The 13,932-nt window shown below is 37.2% G+C and overlaps 1 protein-coding gene across 1 annotated transcript in view; it reads right to left on the reverse strand.

Annotated features, from left to right (window-relative positions):
• The window catches only part of LOC145694013 (kinesin-like protein KIF12), a 183,751-nt gene that overhangs the window by 39,008 nt on the left and 130,811 nt on the right, over window positions 1–13,932 (reverse strand). The window lies entirely within an intron of this gene.

A 13,932-nucleotide genomic window follows, 5' to 3' on the forward strand; every position in this document is an offset into this window, starting at 1 on the left:
AAACTCATTCTCGGGACGCTGAATCGATTTCGAAAAACCACTTCTCAATATCTCTTACCGTTTTTGATAGACAGACAGACGAACATAGCCGTTCTATAGAATTTCCGATACTTATGCGTAGCGTAGTTTAGAAGTCTGAAAACTGACACTCTATCTTTGCTTTACTAGACTACTGAATCCTACACATAGCTGCCCTAACAAGGCACATTCGCGAAGTGTCCCCTCGGGATTCGTGTAAAATTGATTCAAATGCAAAGTTGTCCGCGGCCCAATGTATATTGTACTAATTTTAGCGACCCATACTGGTAATTTGCATATTTATGGGTTTTCATATATGCGAAATTCAATCATATACTACTATAACGCTCGAACACAAAATTGCTTTTAATTTCTTTAGATATAACTGAACATGAATGTGGGCATATGAAAAACAAATTGGATCAAGTATTGCTTCTCTGACACATATTACCCACCCCGGCTGCCATCTTGAATCCGTCATATTGGATTTAACTTTCGGTTTTCCAAATGGGATAGGTGCAAGGGTACATCAAATTCATTTACGATTTACTCGGAAATTCATTGGTGTAGTGAGTTTTACCGTAGCTTGTACCGTTTGCAAGGTATTGCATGTTAAATGTCAGGCACTTCACGAATATTGCACTATATAGAAAGCTGTGCAAGCTCCGCGTGTATATATAATGTTTTAAGTAATTTATCGCTGACGAAATATTCTCTGAACGTACAGACGCACAGACATCAATACCGAAATAGTAGGTCTTCACCGAAATCTGGTCGAATCTGAATTTACATTAGGCATTCTGATCGTATACAATGCTTTCTTGTTATAGTATAAATGAAAGTAATAACAAACACTCACAGAAATGTAATGATGCCAATATTGTAAAGAGTTTGTTTATTGTTCCCATTAGAAATTGTTTTGATTTGTCAACAGCAAAAACGTAAGCGTAACTGATATTACTCTGCAATGTCTATTCGCGAAGTGCCTGAAGGGATTTAACATGCAATACCTTCCAAACGGTGCAAGCTACTGTAAAATTCCTACCAGTGAATTTTCGGGAGAATTGTACATGAATGTGATGTATCATTTGCACCTATTCCCATTTGAAAAACCAAAAGTTAAATCCAATATGGCGCATCCAAGATGGCAGCCGGGGTGAGTAACATGTGTCAGAGAAGCAGTACTTGATCAAATTTGTTTTGCATATGCCCACATTCAAGCCCGGTTATATCTAAAGAAATTAAAAGCAATTTTGTGTTCGAGCGTTATAGCAGCATGTGATTGAATTCCGGATATATGAAGATCCATAAATATGCAAATTACTGGTATGGGCCGCTAAAATTAGTACAATACAAATTGAGCTGCGGAGAACTTTGCATTTCAATGAATCTTACAGGAATCCCGAGGGAACACTTCGCGAATACACCTTGTAAGACAGAACGGCTAGAACATATCTTGGATCAGAACACTCAGACAATACAAGTCATATAGCAATTGTACGCTGTGCATCGTACCATCTATTTGCAAGTGAGCTTGTGAATTCTACCATATATACACTTGCTAGATAAAGACATTGCATGTGCAAATTAAAACTAACATACCCATATAAGCACTTGCTAAAAAGAAAACTACTTACTTAAAATGTTGACACTACCACAATTTGCGACATATGTAAAATGCTTAAGTCAAGTATAAACACTGAATAAATCAAAGAGATCATTTCCTTCGACTATAGACCAGACCTCATTGCTTTCACGCTATGAGAATCTTCCAACAATTTCCGTGTAATGCTCCTTATTAGTTAAGCACAATTTTTCTCTCCTGAAGGGTTGCCAGTAGCATAGCAGTAGTTCTCGTAATAAGGAAATTGACCGATCGTTCGTTCACAATGATTTATACAAAATTAATACCATTCAGTACATTAACCCGGAAGAATCATTGCTCCTACGCAGATCTTTTTCTCTTTTAAGTTAATCTTCTGGGAATTCTGACGTTTGTAGTTTGCATTTTAAATCTTCTTATCTAATAGGCTAGTTACGCAACGAACAGAAGAAGAATCGATTAAATTGTCACCTATTTCATAGATCTTGTCACGAGGAAATCACAACGCAAATAAGGAGCTTGCTGGACATGACAAATCATGTGATTTTGACTTAAAGTACTTACGAATCATTTTGATATTTGTAAACGAAAATGATAACATAAAATCGTGTTGATTTATTCTAAAAGAAGTAAAGAAACTGAAAAGAATAGTTATTCAGATTCTAAACACACAATAACTCATCCAAGTAGATTACGTACGCTGTCTTTATAAGAAAAATATAGTCTTACGGAGAAAGGAACGCATAGCGCGAAATATTAATAAAACGGGATCTGTTCCGGACCATTTCGTACATTTTGATAGATTAACCATCGCATTGTTTTAAAGGTCATGCATTAACCATCATACTTATCGTATTGCAGTTTTTGTATTTTCGCGCTCCATTCTTCGAAATAGGAATTATGATGTTTTCTCAAAATCTGTTGACACTAGTCTTGTCATGTACACTTTATTTAGTAATTTAAGCAAGTCTTATTTATTAAGTTGTTTCACATTCTTTCATTAGTTCATCCAATTAAAGATAGTACTGATTTTTTCATACTTTCTATATTTTCTCAAATTTACGCTTCAAAATCAGAGGACATATAAAGCCTATTTGATTCTCTTCTACAATCAATTCCTCATCTAGATTATTTCTTTCATGAAATTTCTCTGTATATTTCTTTAATCGCTGTCTGATTTGTTCTTTCCTATAAGTATATACTCATGCTTATCTTCAGTGGTTTCGCGTAGCGTAGTCGCTAACGCTCTTGCCTTCGGTGCAAGCGTCCCGGATTCGATTCCCGGTGGGGCACTCGGTCGAAAAACTGTAAAAACACTTTTTCAGGCTAGCCACCCTGAATGAGGTTTTCCTGGGTTTTCCCTCATTCATACCAGGCAAATGCCGGCATGGTACCTAACTTATAGGTCCCAGGCCACTTCCTTCCTTCCCCCATCCTTTCTTCCTTCCCTTTCCGCGTCATCCCTCAAACGTGACGGACTAAATGCCCATAGATGCCGAAAGCCCAGAAGTCTAATTCGATTGCTGTCCTTTTCCTTCATACACACCTTCTCTGTATTCCAATTATTCCTATTTGCCCCCTTCTTTGTATTCATTGTCAATAATTGCTTCGTTTCCTTTCCTTACTTCTCCGTCTATTTTATTATTCTGTATTTTCTGTTATATTGTTCTCTTCTAGATGAAATGCAGTGATTCCCTTCTTGTCCAGGGCTTATGTGGAATTTTATGTTATTTACCTATACATTCACAATACCCCGGTACATCAACTATTTATTGATTTTAGAAAGGCTTACGACTCGGTTAGGAGAGAAACATTATACAACGTTCTTACAGAACTTGGAATACCGAGAAAGCTAATTAGATTAATTAAGATATGTTTAAGTGAATCCCAAAGTAAAGTCCGGGTAGGAAAATTTTTGTCCACGAGCTTCCACGTCGAAAATGGCCTAAAACAAGGAGATGCGTTGTCGCCATTATTATTTAACTTTGTGCTGGAATACGCCATAAGGAAAATCAAAGATAGCAACCAGGGCTTAGAGTTGAACGGCATTCACCAGGTTATGGCATATGCTGATGATGTAAATTTAATAGGGGAGGATAGGAGAACAGTAGAAATAAATGCAGAGATCTTATTAAACGCTTGCAGGGACATGGGTTTAGAAGTAAATGCAGAGAAAACTAAATACATGGAAGTACGTCGGGACCGTAATACGGCAAATTGTGGAGGCGTTAAAATATTAAATAATGCTTTTGATAAAGTGGATACTTTCAAATATTTAGGATCAATGCTAACAGACGAAAATCATATTCATGAAGAAATTAAATGTCGACTAAAAGCAGGGAATTCGTGTTACTACTCGGTTCAAAATCTCTTGTCGTCGCGAATTCTGTCGAGGAATTTGAAGCTTAAAATATATAAAACGATAATCATGCCTGTTGTTCTGTATGGTTGCGAAACATGGTCGCTTACTCTGAGGGAAGAACATAGACTGAAAGTATTTGAGAACAGGATCCTGAGAAGAATATTCGGACCCAAGAGGAACGAGAATGGGGAATGGCGGAAGCTCCATAACGAGGAACTACATAGTTTATACGGTTTACCCAACATTGTTAGGGTCGTCAAGTCTAGGAGGCTTAGGTGGGCAGGTCATGTAGCTAGAATGGAAGAAAGTAGAAACGCTTTCAAAGTCTTGACTGGTAGACCCATAGGAAAACGACCATTAGGAAGACCTAGGCGCAGATGGGAGGATAATATTAAGATGGATCTCGCAGAGATAGGAATACAAAGTAGAAACTGGATGCAGTTAGCTAAGGATAGAAGTCAGTGGAGAGCTTTTGTGAACGCGGCATTGAACCTCCGGGTTCCATAGGCCATAGAGTTAGTTAGTTAGTTCACTTGCTGTCCTTACGGTAGGCACATGTTTATTTTTTCTCATATTGATTTCATTATTCTATCTTATAAATGCTGCATCTTGTCTTTCTGTCCGTCACTGCTTTAAAATTCATTCTCAGTATTCGTATTTTCCTTCTCTCCCTCTCAATATTTCATGTCTTATAACGTCTTAAGGATCTTGCTTCCTTCGCCAGATGTACTAAGCTATAATTTGAGCCGACAGTTTCTGCTTCTGGATATCTCTTCCTTATTTACTTGGCTCATGTAGTTTTATCGAACTAAGTTGTAAGCAAGAATGTAAAGGGTACTCATCTAATATTTTTATACTTCAGTGTATACTCCTCTCAAATTTATGAAAGAACGAATGAATATAGGGGTGTGTATACGCTATTGTTTTGAAATTGGTCTAGCGTTCACTCACAAAAAAATTCTAACATTACATCGCTGGTTCTAACCTATATGACTTCTTTATGGAATATTCAATCTTTATTGAAATGAAATCTTTAAGTTTTATGTCCCACGGTTATGCCGGCTAGGCTAAAAGAGATGGTGATGATGAGAAATGAATGAAATGGTGGAACGAAGAACGTGAGAGGAAACGGGGGAAACCCGAGAAAAACCCACGCACATGTTGTTTGTCCGTTTATGTGACTTGAAATAGCAAGTAACAAATTAAAACTCCTTTTCCTACGCCCAGTTTAATTAAGCTGTGAAACTGAATTGAGGAATATGCGGTAAGAAGAGGTAGTTCAAAAATCTATTAAGTTATGGTTCTTTAATAGAAGCTACAGAACCACATCAAGATATACTCCTCTTTCATTTAGTGTAATAGAATGCAGCACAGGCTAAAATCATTCTAATACAGGAGTACATTATGGGATCTTCGTATTTCTTACAATAATTGTTTCAAAATACATTTTACATGCGAATGTATTCGAAATATGACAGAATTTAGAGTAGATATCTTCTTAGTTTCTAAAAAGATCCAACTTAATTTCAAAATTACAGATGAAGAATTCAAATAATTATGGAGAATAAAGAAGATTAGTTGGTTGGAACAAAAAGAAATGAGAAAGTATTAGAGAAAGTTGGAGAGATAATAAAAAAGAAAAAAGGGAGAAGAAAAAGTAGTGGTCGGAATATTATTTAAGAAGAAGTAAATCCCATAGACTTGCGGAGAAATGCAATGTGAATAGAGACTTTTAAATTTGCGAAAAGTGACCTGTTAGCGAGGGTAGAATACTGATGATCAGGATGGTGATTAAGAGTTACCTGTGGAGCTACTTCCAGATAGGCGGCCTTCACGAATCATTGGGTCTGGCAGCACGTGGTACCTCAGTCGTAATTTGAGAGAGTAAAGCTGGGATTGTGTCTTCCTTGTCTTTCAGAGGTTTCCAGAAACGGGAATGGGTTGGACTCAGCCGGATTGTGGTTATACCGTGGTATTCGGTGCTTTACAGATCCAGAACGCCTTCTGACACCAAAAGGGAAGGGTATAAGCTTGTCTTCAAACACTGGAGATACCGATAGACTCCCTGAGACGAGACGAGACGAGACTAGAAATAACGACTTTTTGTCTCGTCTCGTAAATTTTGTAGAAGTCTCGTCTCATTTTGGAAATTTATGTACAAAATTTATACCCTCATTTTTTCATGAATTTCATGCAGAAATAATCGTAAACACTCCGCGCCCACGACAAGTATGATATAACAACATTTAAACTGCTAGTATATTTATTATTGCACAATATTGTTTAATAGTTTGTGTATGTTTAATCCTTTGACTACCATTTTTTTAAAATGTGAACATTCTTTTATATGTACGACTCCTTTAATTTGGGATGTTCCTGACATCTGTGCACAGTTTTGGAAACTAAACACAGTCTCCTGGTTCCATCTGACCCGATGGGAGAACAAGGTGCATTTTTTTTAAGAATTTTTTTAAAACCAAATTCCCAACGAGGTTCAAATCATTTGCATGGGACACATGTGTCCCGTTGGTAGTCAAAGGGTTAAACATTGATAAATGTTCTTCATTGTGTTTGTATAAGCACTTTATCAATGTATAGTGTTTATACTATGAATCATGTAACAGCAAAATAGTGTTTGAAATCTAACACTTGAGTGAGCTAGTGTTGTCCATGCGACTCATGAAACCTCTCATCTCGTCCCGAATTTGAAAATGTACTTCTCGAGACGAGAGGAGCAATTTCGTGGACAATATTTTTCGTGGAAGTCCCTAAGGAGTTCCATCCACCAGCAATAACAACTGAGAGATGGACTCTGATCCATTATGCCTAATGGGCGTACACTGTTACCTTCCTTGGGAAAGATTTTGAGTATTGCTTGGACAATCTCGAACGAATCACATTACTGATAGTCCTTGCATTTAAGGGCTGGATTAAAGCTTTAAGAAGTCAATCTATACATTCCCATCCTATCACGGAATCACACATACTATTAGTATACTGGAAATTATCATTAGGCTAATAGCCAGCAATAGCATAGTTGTAGCAGGAATGGGTCGGTATCTAGCATGTAGCTAAAAGGAGTTTGGTTTACTAGAATTCCTTTATATTTACTCTGCTTATATAGCTGTTCGGGAGATAAAAAAGAATTCCTTTATATTTACTCTGCTTATATAGCTGTTCGGGAGATAAAAAAGAATTCCTTTATATTTGCTCTGCTTATATAGCTGTTCGGGAGATAAAAAAGAATTCCTTTATATTTACTCTGCTTATATAGCTGTTCGGGAGATAAAAAAGAATTCCTTTATATTTACTCTGCTTATATAGCTGTTCGGGAGATAAAAAAGAATTCCTTTATATTTACTCTGCTTATATAGCTGTTCGGGAGATAAAAAGAAGTTCAAGAAATAGTTGATGGATACCCGTCAATTTTGGCCAGAATGTAGAGGGTAAAAAGTAGGAATGGAGTTCGTCGATGCAGGTGATACATCCCCCGGAGATGGTAGAAAAACATTTCCGGTTTTAACGTTTGTTCACTATAGTAAAAGCGGTAAAAGATAGCGAGAATCGGTTTCATGCAATTAATTAATCTTCCCAAGATTACATTTCATTTCTATCCCTACCTTTCTACTAAAACCGGAAGTGATAGAAATACACTTTAACTTCCGGTTTCAATATTGACCTACATAGAGCAAAACCCATAAGAGATTCCGAGAAGAGGTTTTATAGAATTGATCTAGCATTTGCTTCTCTGTTATTCCTGTACTCAAACAGGAAGTTTCAGAAATCAACCACTTCCGGTTTTAACGTTCATCACTATACAGTAAAATCTGTTATAGATACCGAGAAGTGACGTCCAAAGAATAAATTCCATATTCATTCTAATCTTCTCTCTCCCTCTCTCTACTAAAACCGGAAGTAGTAGAAATATAGCAATTCCGGCTTTAATATTAATTGAAAAGGTATCACCATATAAATTAAACTTCTTCATATGGTGTACGTGACACTGCTACCTATTTACTGATAACAATTAACAAAGATTTTCCTCAATGCTAATGTAGAGACAAATATATTTAACAGGTGTATCAGGTAATGGCATAAAATTATCCCTGGAAACACTAAGTTTTAAACATTTTAGTCTCGTGTATATTTCTCCTAACAAATACTGTATGATTATTTCCAGAACAGACAGCATTACAACTGAATATTTTGCTACATACACCACATGCAGGCACGACAACACGCTTATTCCGACCGACTCATGGCGAATCAGTCGACCCGAAAATCCCACCAAAACACTTTGCCCCTCTGGCCCGGGCCTAGGTTGACGTAGGGAACTGATTTTTTTTCTAAAAATATATTGTTATTTACATAATACATGTGCAAAATTTCAATCTTGTATCTTGAAAACAAAGAGCGGAAAAAATGTTGAAAGAGTGAGTTTAGGCTCTCTCTATATACACACATATACATACATATTTAGTATTATAAAAATTTACTTAGTCATTACTATTTGGCCTAGAGTCATAGTTCAAACGTTAGTTTCTTCAGGGGCCACGGTGGCTCAGTGGTAGAGCGTTCACCTCTCGTACTTGGGGTCCCGGGTTCGATCCCAGCCCCCACCAAGTGAACTTTGTGGTGGATAAACACCGTGTGCGTGGGTTTCCTCGGGGTTCTCCAGTTTCCTCCCATTTTCTTCATTCCACCGTTTCGTTCATTACTCATCATCACCGTCTCCTTTAGCCTAACCGCTATAACCGTGGGACGTAAAACTCAAAGATTTCATTTCATTTCATGTTATTTTCTTCAGTGTAACAAGCCCTTTTCAATGCTCATATGTACGTATCATATAACTGAACCGGAAATTTTTCTGAAAAAATCACCCTTTCGGAACACTTGCGCCTGCGGGCCCAATCTCGGTTTCACGTTGGGATCTCAAAAAAACTTGAGACATACCCAAAGGTACACACAATACGTGTTCAAAGTTTTAATCTGATATCGTGAATATTAAAAGGTGAAAAAAATTTGAAATTTGCCTTCAGGAAAAATAAAAAAATCATGCCCATCCGCCCCCACTTGGCGCCGCCAAGTTGACCATCCGGTTCCAAAATGCTTCTGGAATGTTCTTTGGTCAATCCTTGACTTGACTAATAAAATACCTGGCTTAAATACCTGTTATGAAACCTAAATAAGCGGTCAAAGACGTTACTACGCCATGGTAACAAAATTTACCAAAAATCCTAAAAGATTAAACTACTCGCTGAGTAAAACAATACGTTTCTTTTAAAAATTATTAACGTGTAACAGTTTCTCCAAATATCCATTTTGGCTTCGTCAATGAAATTGGATTTAGAAACACGTAAAATATCTGAGTTGGCAACGGTTAGTTCCGACTACAGTGTCTGGCTGTTGCTAGTGATGTGTTAGGAAGAACTCCGTACTACGTGAGTAGCAGTAGAACGATAGTGTACAGTGAACTGAGCAGACGGTGAAAGTGTAAATGGGAGCCTCACTCATTTTCAGAGGGCAAATCATTGGCACTCGGTTGTTGATGCGAGCGTGACAGAAGTGGCAAGTATATTTGGTATGTCACGAGAGACAGTGTCCAAGGTGCCGACGTTCTACAAAACTTACGGCAGAACCATATCAGCGAAGAAGAACAGCGTTCATAAGGAAATAATCAGTGATAGGTCCCTCTGAGCATTAAAGCAGATTGTCACTCAGAACCGTTGTGTGACTGCGGTGTAACTGACAGAGTAACTCAAGAAGCACCTCCCACATCTGGTACCGACAATCACAGTCGCACAAGTTACATAACATGGAAATACGAGGTCGGGTTACACGGGCAGAACCACTGGTAAGGCACCATCACGCTTTAGCACAACACCAATGGTGCTGCAAACATTCTACATGGATCGCGAATGACTGAAAACGTGTGATATAGTCGGAAGACTCGTCGTTCATCTTATTTCAAATGATGGATCGTTTTATGTGTGGCGGATGTCCAAAGAAGCGTATAATTCGCAGTACCTCCGCAAAACTGTGAAATATGGTGCCGGTTCTGTAGTGGTGTGGGCCTAAATATCATGTTTTTAGTGGCTCCTGTGCTGACGCTTAACAGTCGCGTCACTGCCCGTGATTATGATGCCATTTTAGGGGACCCTGTAGGGTACATCTTATGATCGGCATGTGATGTTTCTACGAGTAGTGACGCCACAAGGATGATATGACCGCTCACACAACTGGAGCTGTTGCTACATGGTTTGGGGAACATCAGGATGAAGTTTTACATCTCTTTTGGCTCGCCCAATCCCCAGACTTGAAAATAATCGAGTATCTGAGATTTATTTTGAAGACAATTAATCCAGCGTAGATTTCTGCCTCATCCTCTCTTTGAGGAACTAAATGGTGCTCTTCACGCAGGATGATGTAATATTCCACTTGCTATTATTCATGACCTCTATGACTCCATTCCATCTCGCATCAGAGCTGTTCTGAGGGCAAAAGGTAGTCTAGTGATATTATTCTCGTAAATTGCGCTTTTGAGGTGTTTACATTAAGCTGATAAATATGTGGTTATTGCACAACTTCATTGTGTTTTAAATGTAAAATTTGTATTTCATATATCGACCCTACATTGATCGTCCATTAACAAATTACTCTTCTAGGGGTTCTTTCTGGTGTTGCCTAATCTTAAATACGAAGACTAACTCCTGCACATAACTATGACACTTGTTTCCACGTTTTAAATTTGTCAAACTGGGACGTTATGTCTAATGTGTTGGCATTACATTTAATGTAATAATAATAATAATAATAATAATAATAATAATAATAATAATAATAATAATAATAATAATAATAATAATAATAATAATAATAGATTTTCCCATTCAAGTTGCGTTTGAAAAATAAAACAGCAGCTCATAAGTTTTCAAGTGGGAGCCGTTCCAGTCTCCCGAAAGTAACCTTAAATTACTTTACGTTTGTAGACCACTTGCTTGCATTTTACTTATTATGTTCCCTTAATTTACATTTATGATGACATGGAACTTAAAAGAGCATATTTAATTTTCACCTATACATTTCCTTTTTAATAATTCGTCACAACTGTAAGGAGGTGACGACTTAAACTCCAGACTATATTTAAAAAAAATCTGTCTACACGTGTCTGACACGGTTTTCAGGTGACCTAATATCTAAAAAATGTGTAATTCTTCTGGTGAAAAGTAGAACAACTAAAGAATAAATAAATGAAAAAAATAATGAACAAATCGAAGATCAACACTTACAAACTCACACCTTAAATTTTCTTCTAATTGCTACTGGCTACCCTGCTCTGTCATCACCGATAATGTAAAGCAACTTCACAAAGACAATTTATCGAGGTCGTTCAGACGAAAAAGAAAAAAAAAAGAAAGAAAGACAAACTGACGTCACAGCCGGATTTGACAGAAGAAGAAGAAGAAGAAAACTGTCAATAGAAGCTTCTAATGATCCACAATTAAGCTATGATATTATGTATTTTTAGAACCCATATCAAAGCCTTGCATTTTAGTTTCTTTAAAAGTGGTTGTTTGTAAAACTTTCTACCTAAAACAAGAACAAATGGAACACAATTTCTATTTTTTTTTCTTTTGGGACGATTGATTATAATTTCAAAGGAATGAACCATCCGCTCCTGTTCTTTACTAGACATGAGTCTGTTAATTATTCAAGCTTCGTAAATTCAGCAAAAGACGCCATTGAGTCTATGCATGTCAACTACTAGTGGTAGTGGTAGATGTCACCGTTAAGAGTTTTCGTGACAATATGGCGATTCTTCATACTTCGAGTATGTACGTACATAGTGTAGACTTTACGTCAGAAAGATACAGGACCAGTTCATTAAACTAGGGACACAAATTTTCGAATACATGAAACAAAGTCTACGTTAAGTTGAAGTTGAGCGTTAAGCTGTCAAACGTTAAGAAAATGCAGAATGTACTTATAATAAAGCTTTGCAAAAATCAATGAAGAATGAGAGTGAACTTATAATAAAGATTTGCCAAAATTAATGAAAAATGACAGTGTACTTATAATAAAGGAGAGTGTACTTATAATAATGATTTGACGAAATTAATGAAGAGCGAGCGTGCAGGGCCGGATTTAGCATTTTGGCGCCCCTAGGCCCAATAATTTTTTCCGCTCCCTAGTCTGGTTAAAGTTACTTTCCTAAAAACCTTTATTAAAAATTTATGTCAGGCCTATATGTTAATTGCTTAAACACCACTCCACGATGCAATTTTATCATTGCAAGTTTTTTGAGGAATTTACTTGGTTCTGGGCTTAACAAAATACCGTTAATGTATTAACAAAAGATTGGTAAACTTTACCAACAATTATTTGTTCCAATGAACTTCAAAATCAGAATGCTTTACTAGCCTGATTTTTTTAATCAATTCAAAAAATATGTTAAGTTATGGCTATTTATTTTTATTTCTAGATATTTTTTAAAATTATTTTTCTCTCGGCCGTGCGCCCCTGGGAGCTTGCGCCCATAGGCCTGGGCCTACCGGGCCTATTGGGAAATCCGGCCCTGCGAGCGTGTAACTATTTATAAAGATTTGACGAAGTTGTTGAACAAAGAGAGTGCACTTATAAAGATTTGCCAACATTAATGAAGGATGGGAGTGTACTTATTTATAAAGTTTTGAAGAAATTATTGAAGAAAGAGACTGCACTTTAAAGATTTACCAAAATTAATGAAGAACAAGAGTAACTTTAAAGATTTGGCAAAATTAATGAAGAACGAGAGTGTAGGTCTACTTATAATAAAGATTTGTCGAAATTATTGAAGAACGAGAGTGTACCTATAATAAAGATTTGACAAAATTAATGAAGAATGAGAGTGTACTTATAATAAAGATTTGACAAAATTAATGAAGAACGAGAGCGCACTTATTTATAAAGATTTGCCAAAAATTAACGAAGAACGAGAACGCACTTATTTATAAAGATTTGCCAAAATTAATGAAAAACGAGAGTGTACTTATTTATATAAAAATAATGCCGGAATTAATTAAGAGTACCAGCTACAGCAATAACTGATGACATTATTGAACGAGTCTCTGCCTCGATTCTGAATAACAGAGGAGAGACTGTTGATGAAGTGGCAACCTATATGCAGATTAACCATGATTCTGCATATAACATCATGCATAACAGGTTCAACTTTCACAAAGTCTGTGCGAGATTGGCTCCGAAAAAAAAAAATGAAGAGCACAAGCAAAACCGCGTGAGAATCTGTCGGCACGTACTGAACTTTTATGCAAACGAATGTGAAATGTTTCTCAGGCGAGCCATAACTGGAAATGAAACGTGGATTCATGACCTTGAACCAGAGAGCAAACACCAGAGCATGGAATGGAAGCACCCTGGATCTCCGTCAAGTAGAAATTCAAGAGTCAATCTTCTGTGATGCTCGCAATGTTTTAGGACTCACAAGGGCCAATCCTGGAACAGGGGCCAACAATAAACAGTAAAAGGTACAGTGATACGCTGGTAAGCAAGCTGAAGCCTGTAATTCGTAATTAATACAGAGGTCGGGTGTAGGAAGGCGTTCTTGTGTTGCATAACAATGCGCGTGCACATACGCCGCCCACACCACTCACACTCTTCAAACGTTGTATTTCGAGGTATTAGAGCATGCTGCATACAGTCCTGATTTCGCCCCGTCGGATTACCATTTGTTTAGTCTCTTAAATATGCTCTCAGTGGCCGTCGATTCAGCTCCGATCAACAGGTGAAGGAAGCGGTGCATTCATGGCTTGCTGCGTAAGCAAAGCCTTTTCGGCAGACGATATCGGAAAGCTTGTACGTACAAGGATGGACCAGGTGCATTGCAAACCAGGATGACCTTTGTTGAAAAATAACATGAGTAAACACATTGTACTCTTGTGGTAATAAGTAA

This window comes from Thermobia domestica, chromosome 9 (assembly GCF_964235325.1).
Source record: "Thermobia domestica chromosome 9, izTheDome1.hap1.1, whole genome shotgun sequence".
Classification (NCBI taxonomy): domain Eukaryota; kingdom Metazoa; phylum Arthropoda; class Insecta; order Zygentoma; family Lepismatidae; genus Thermobia; species Thermobia domestica.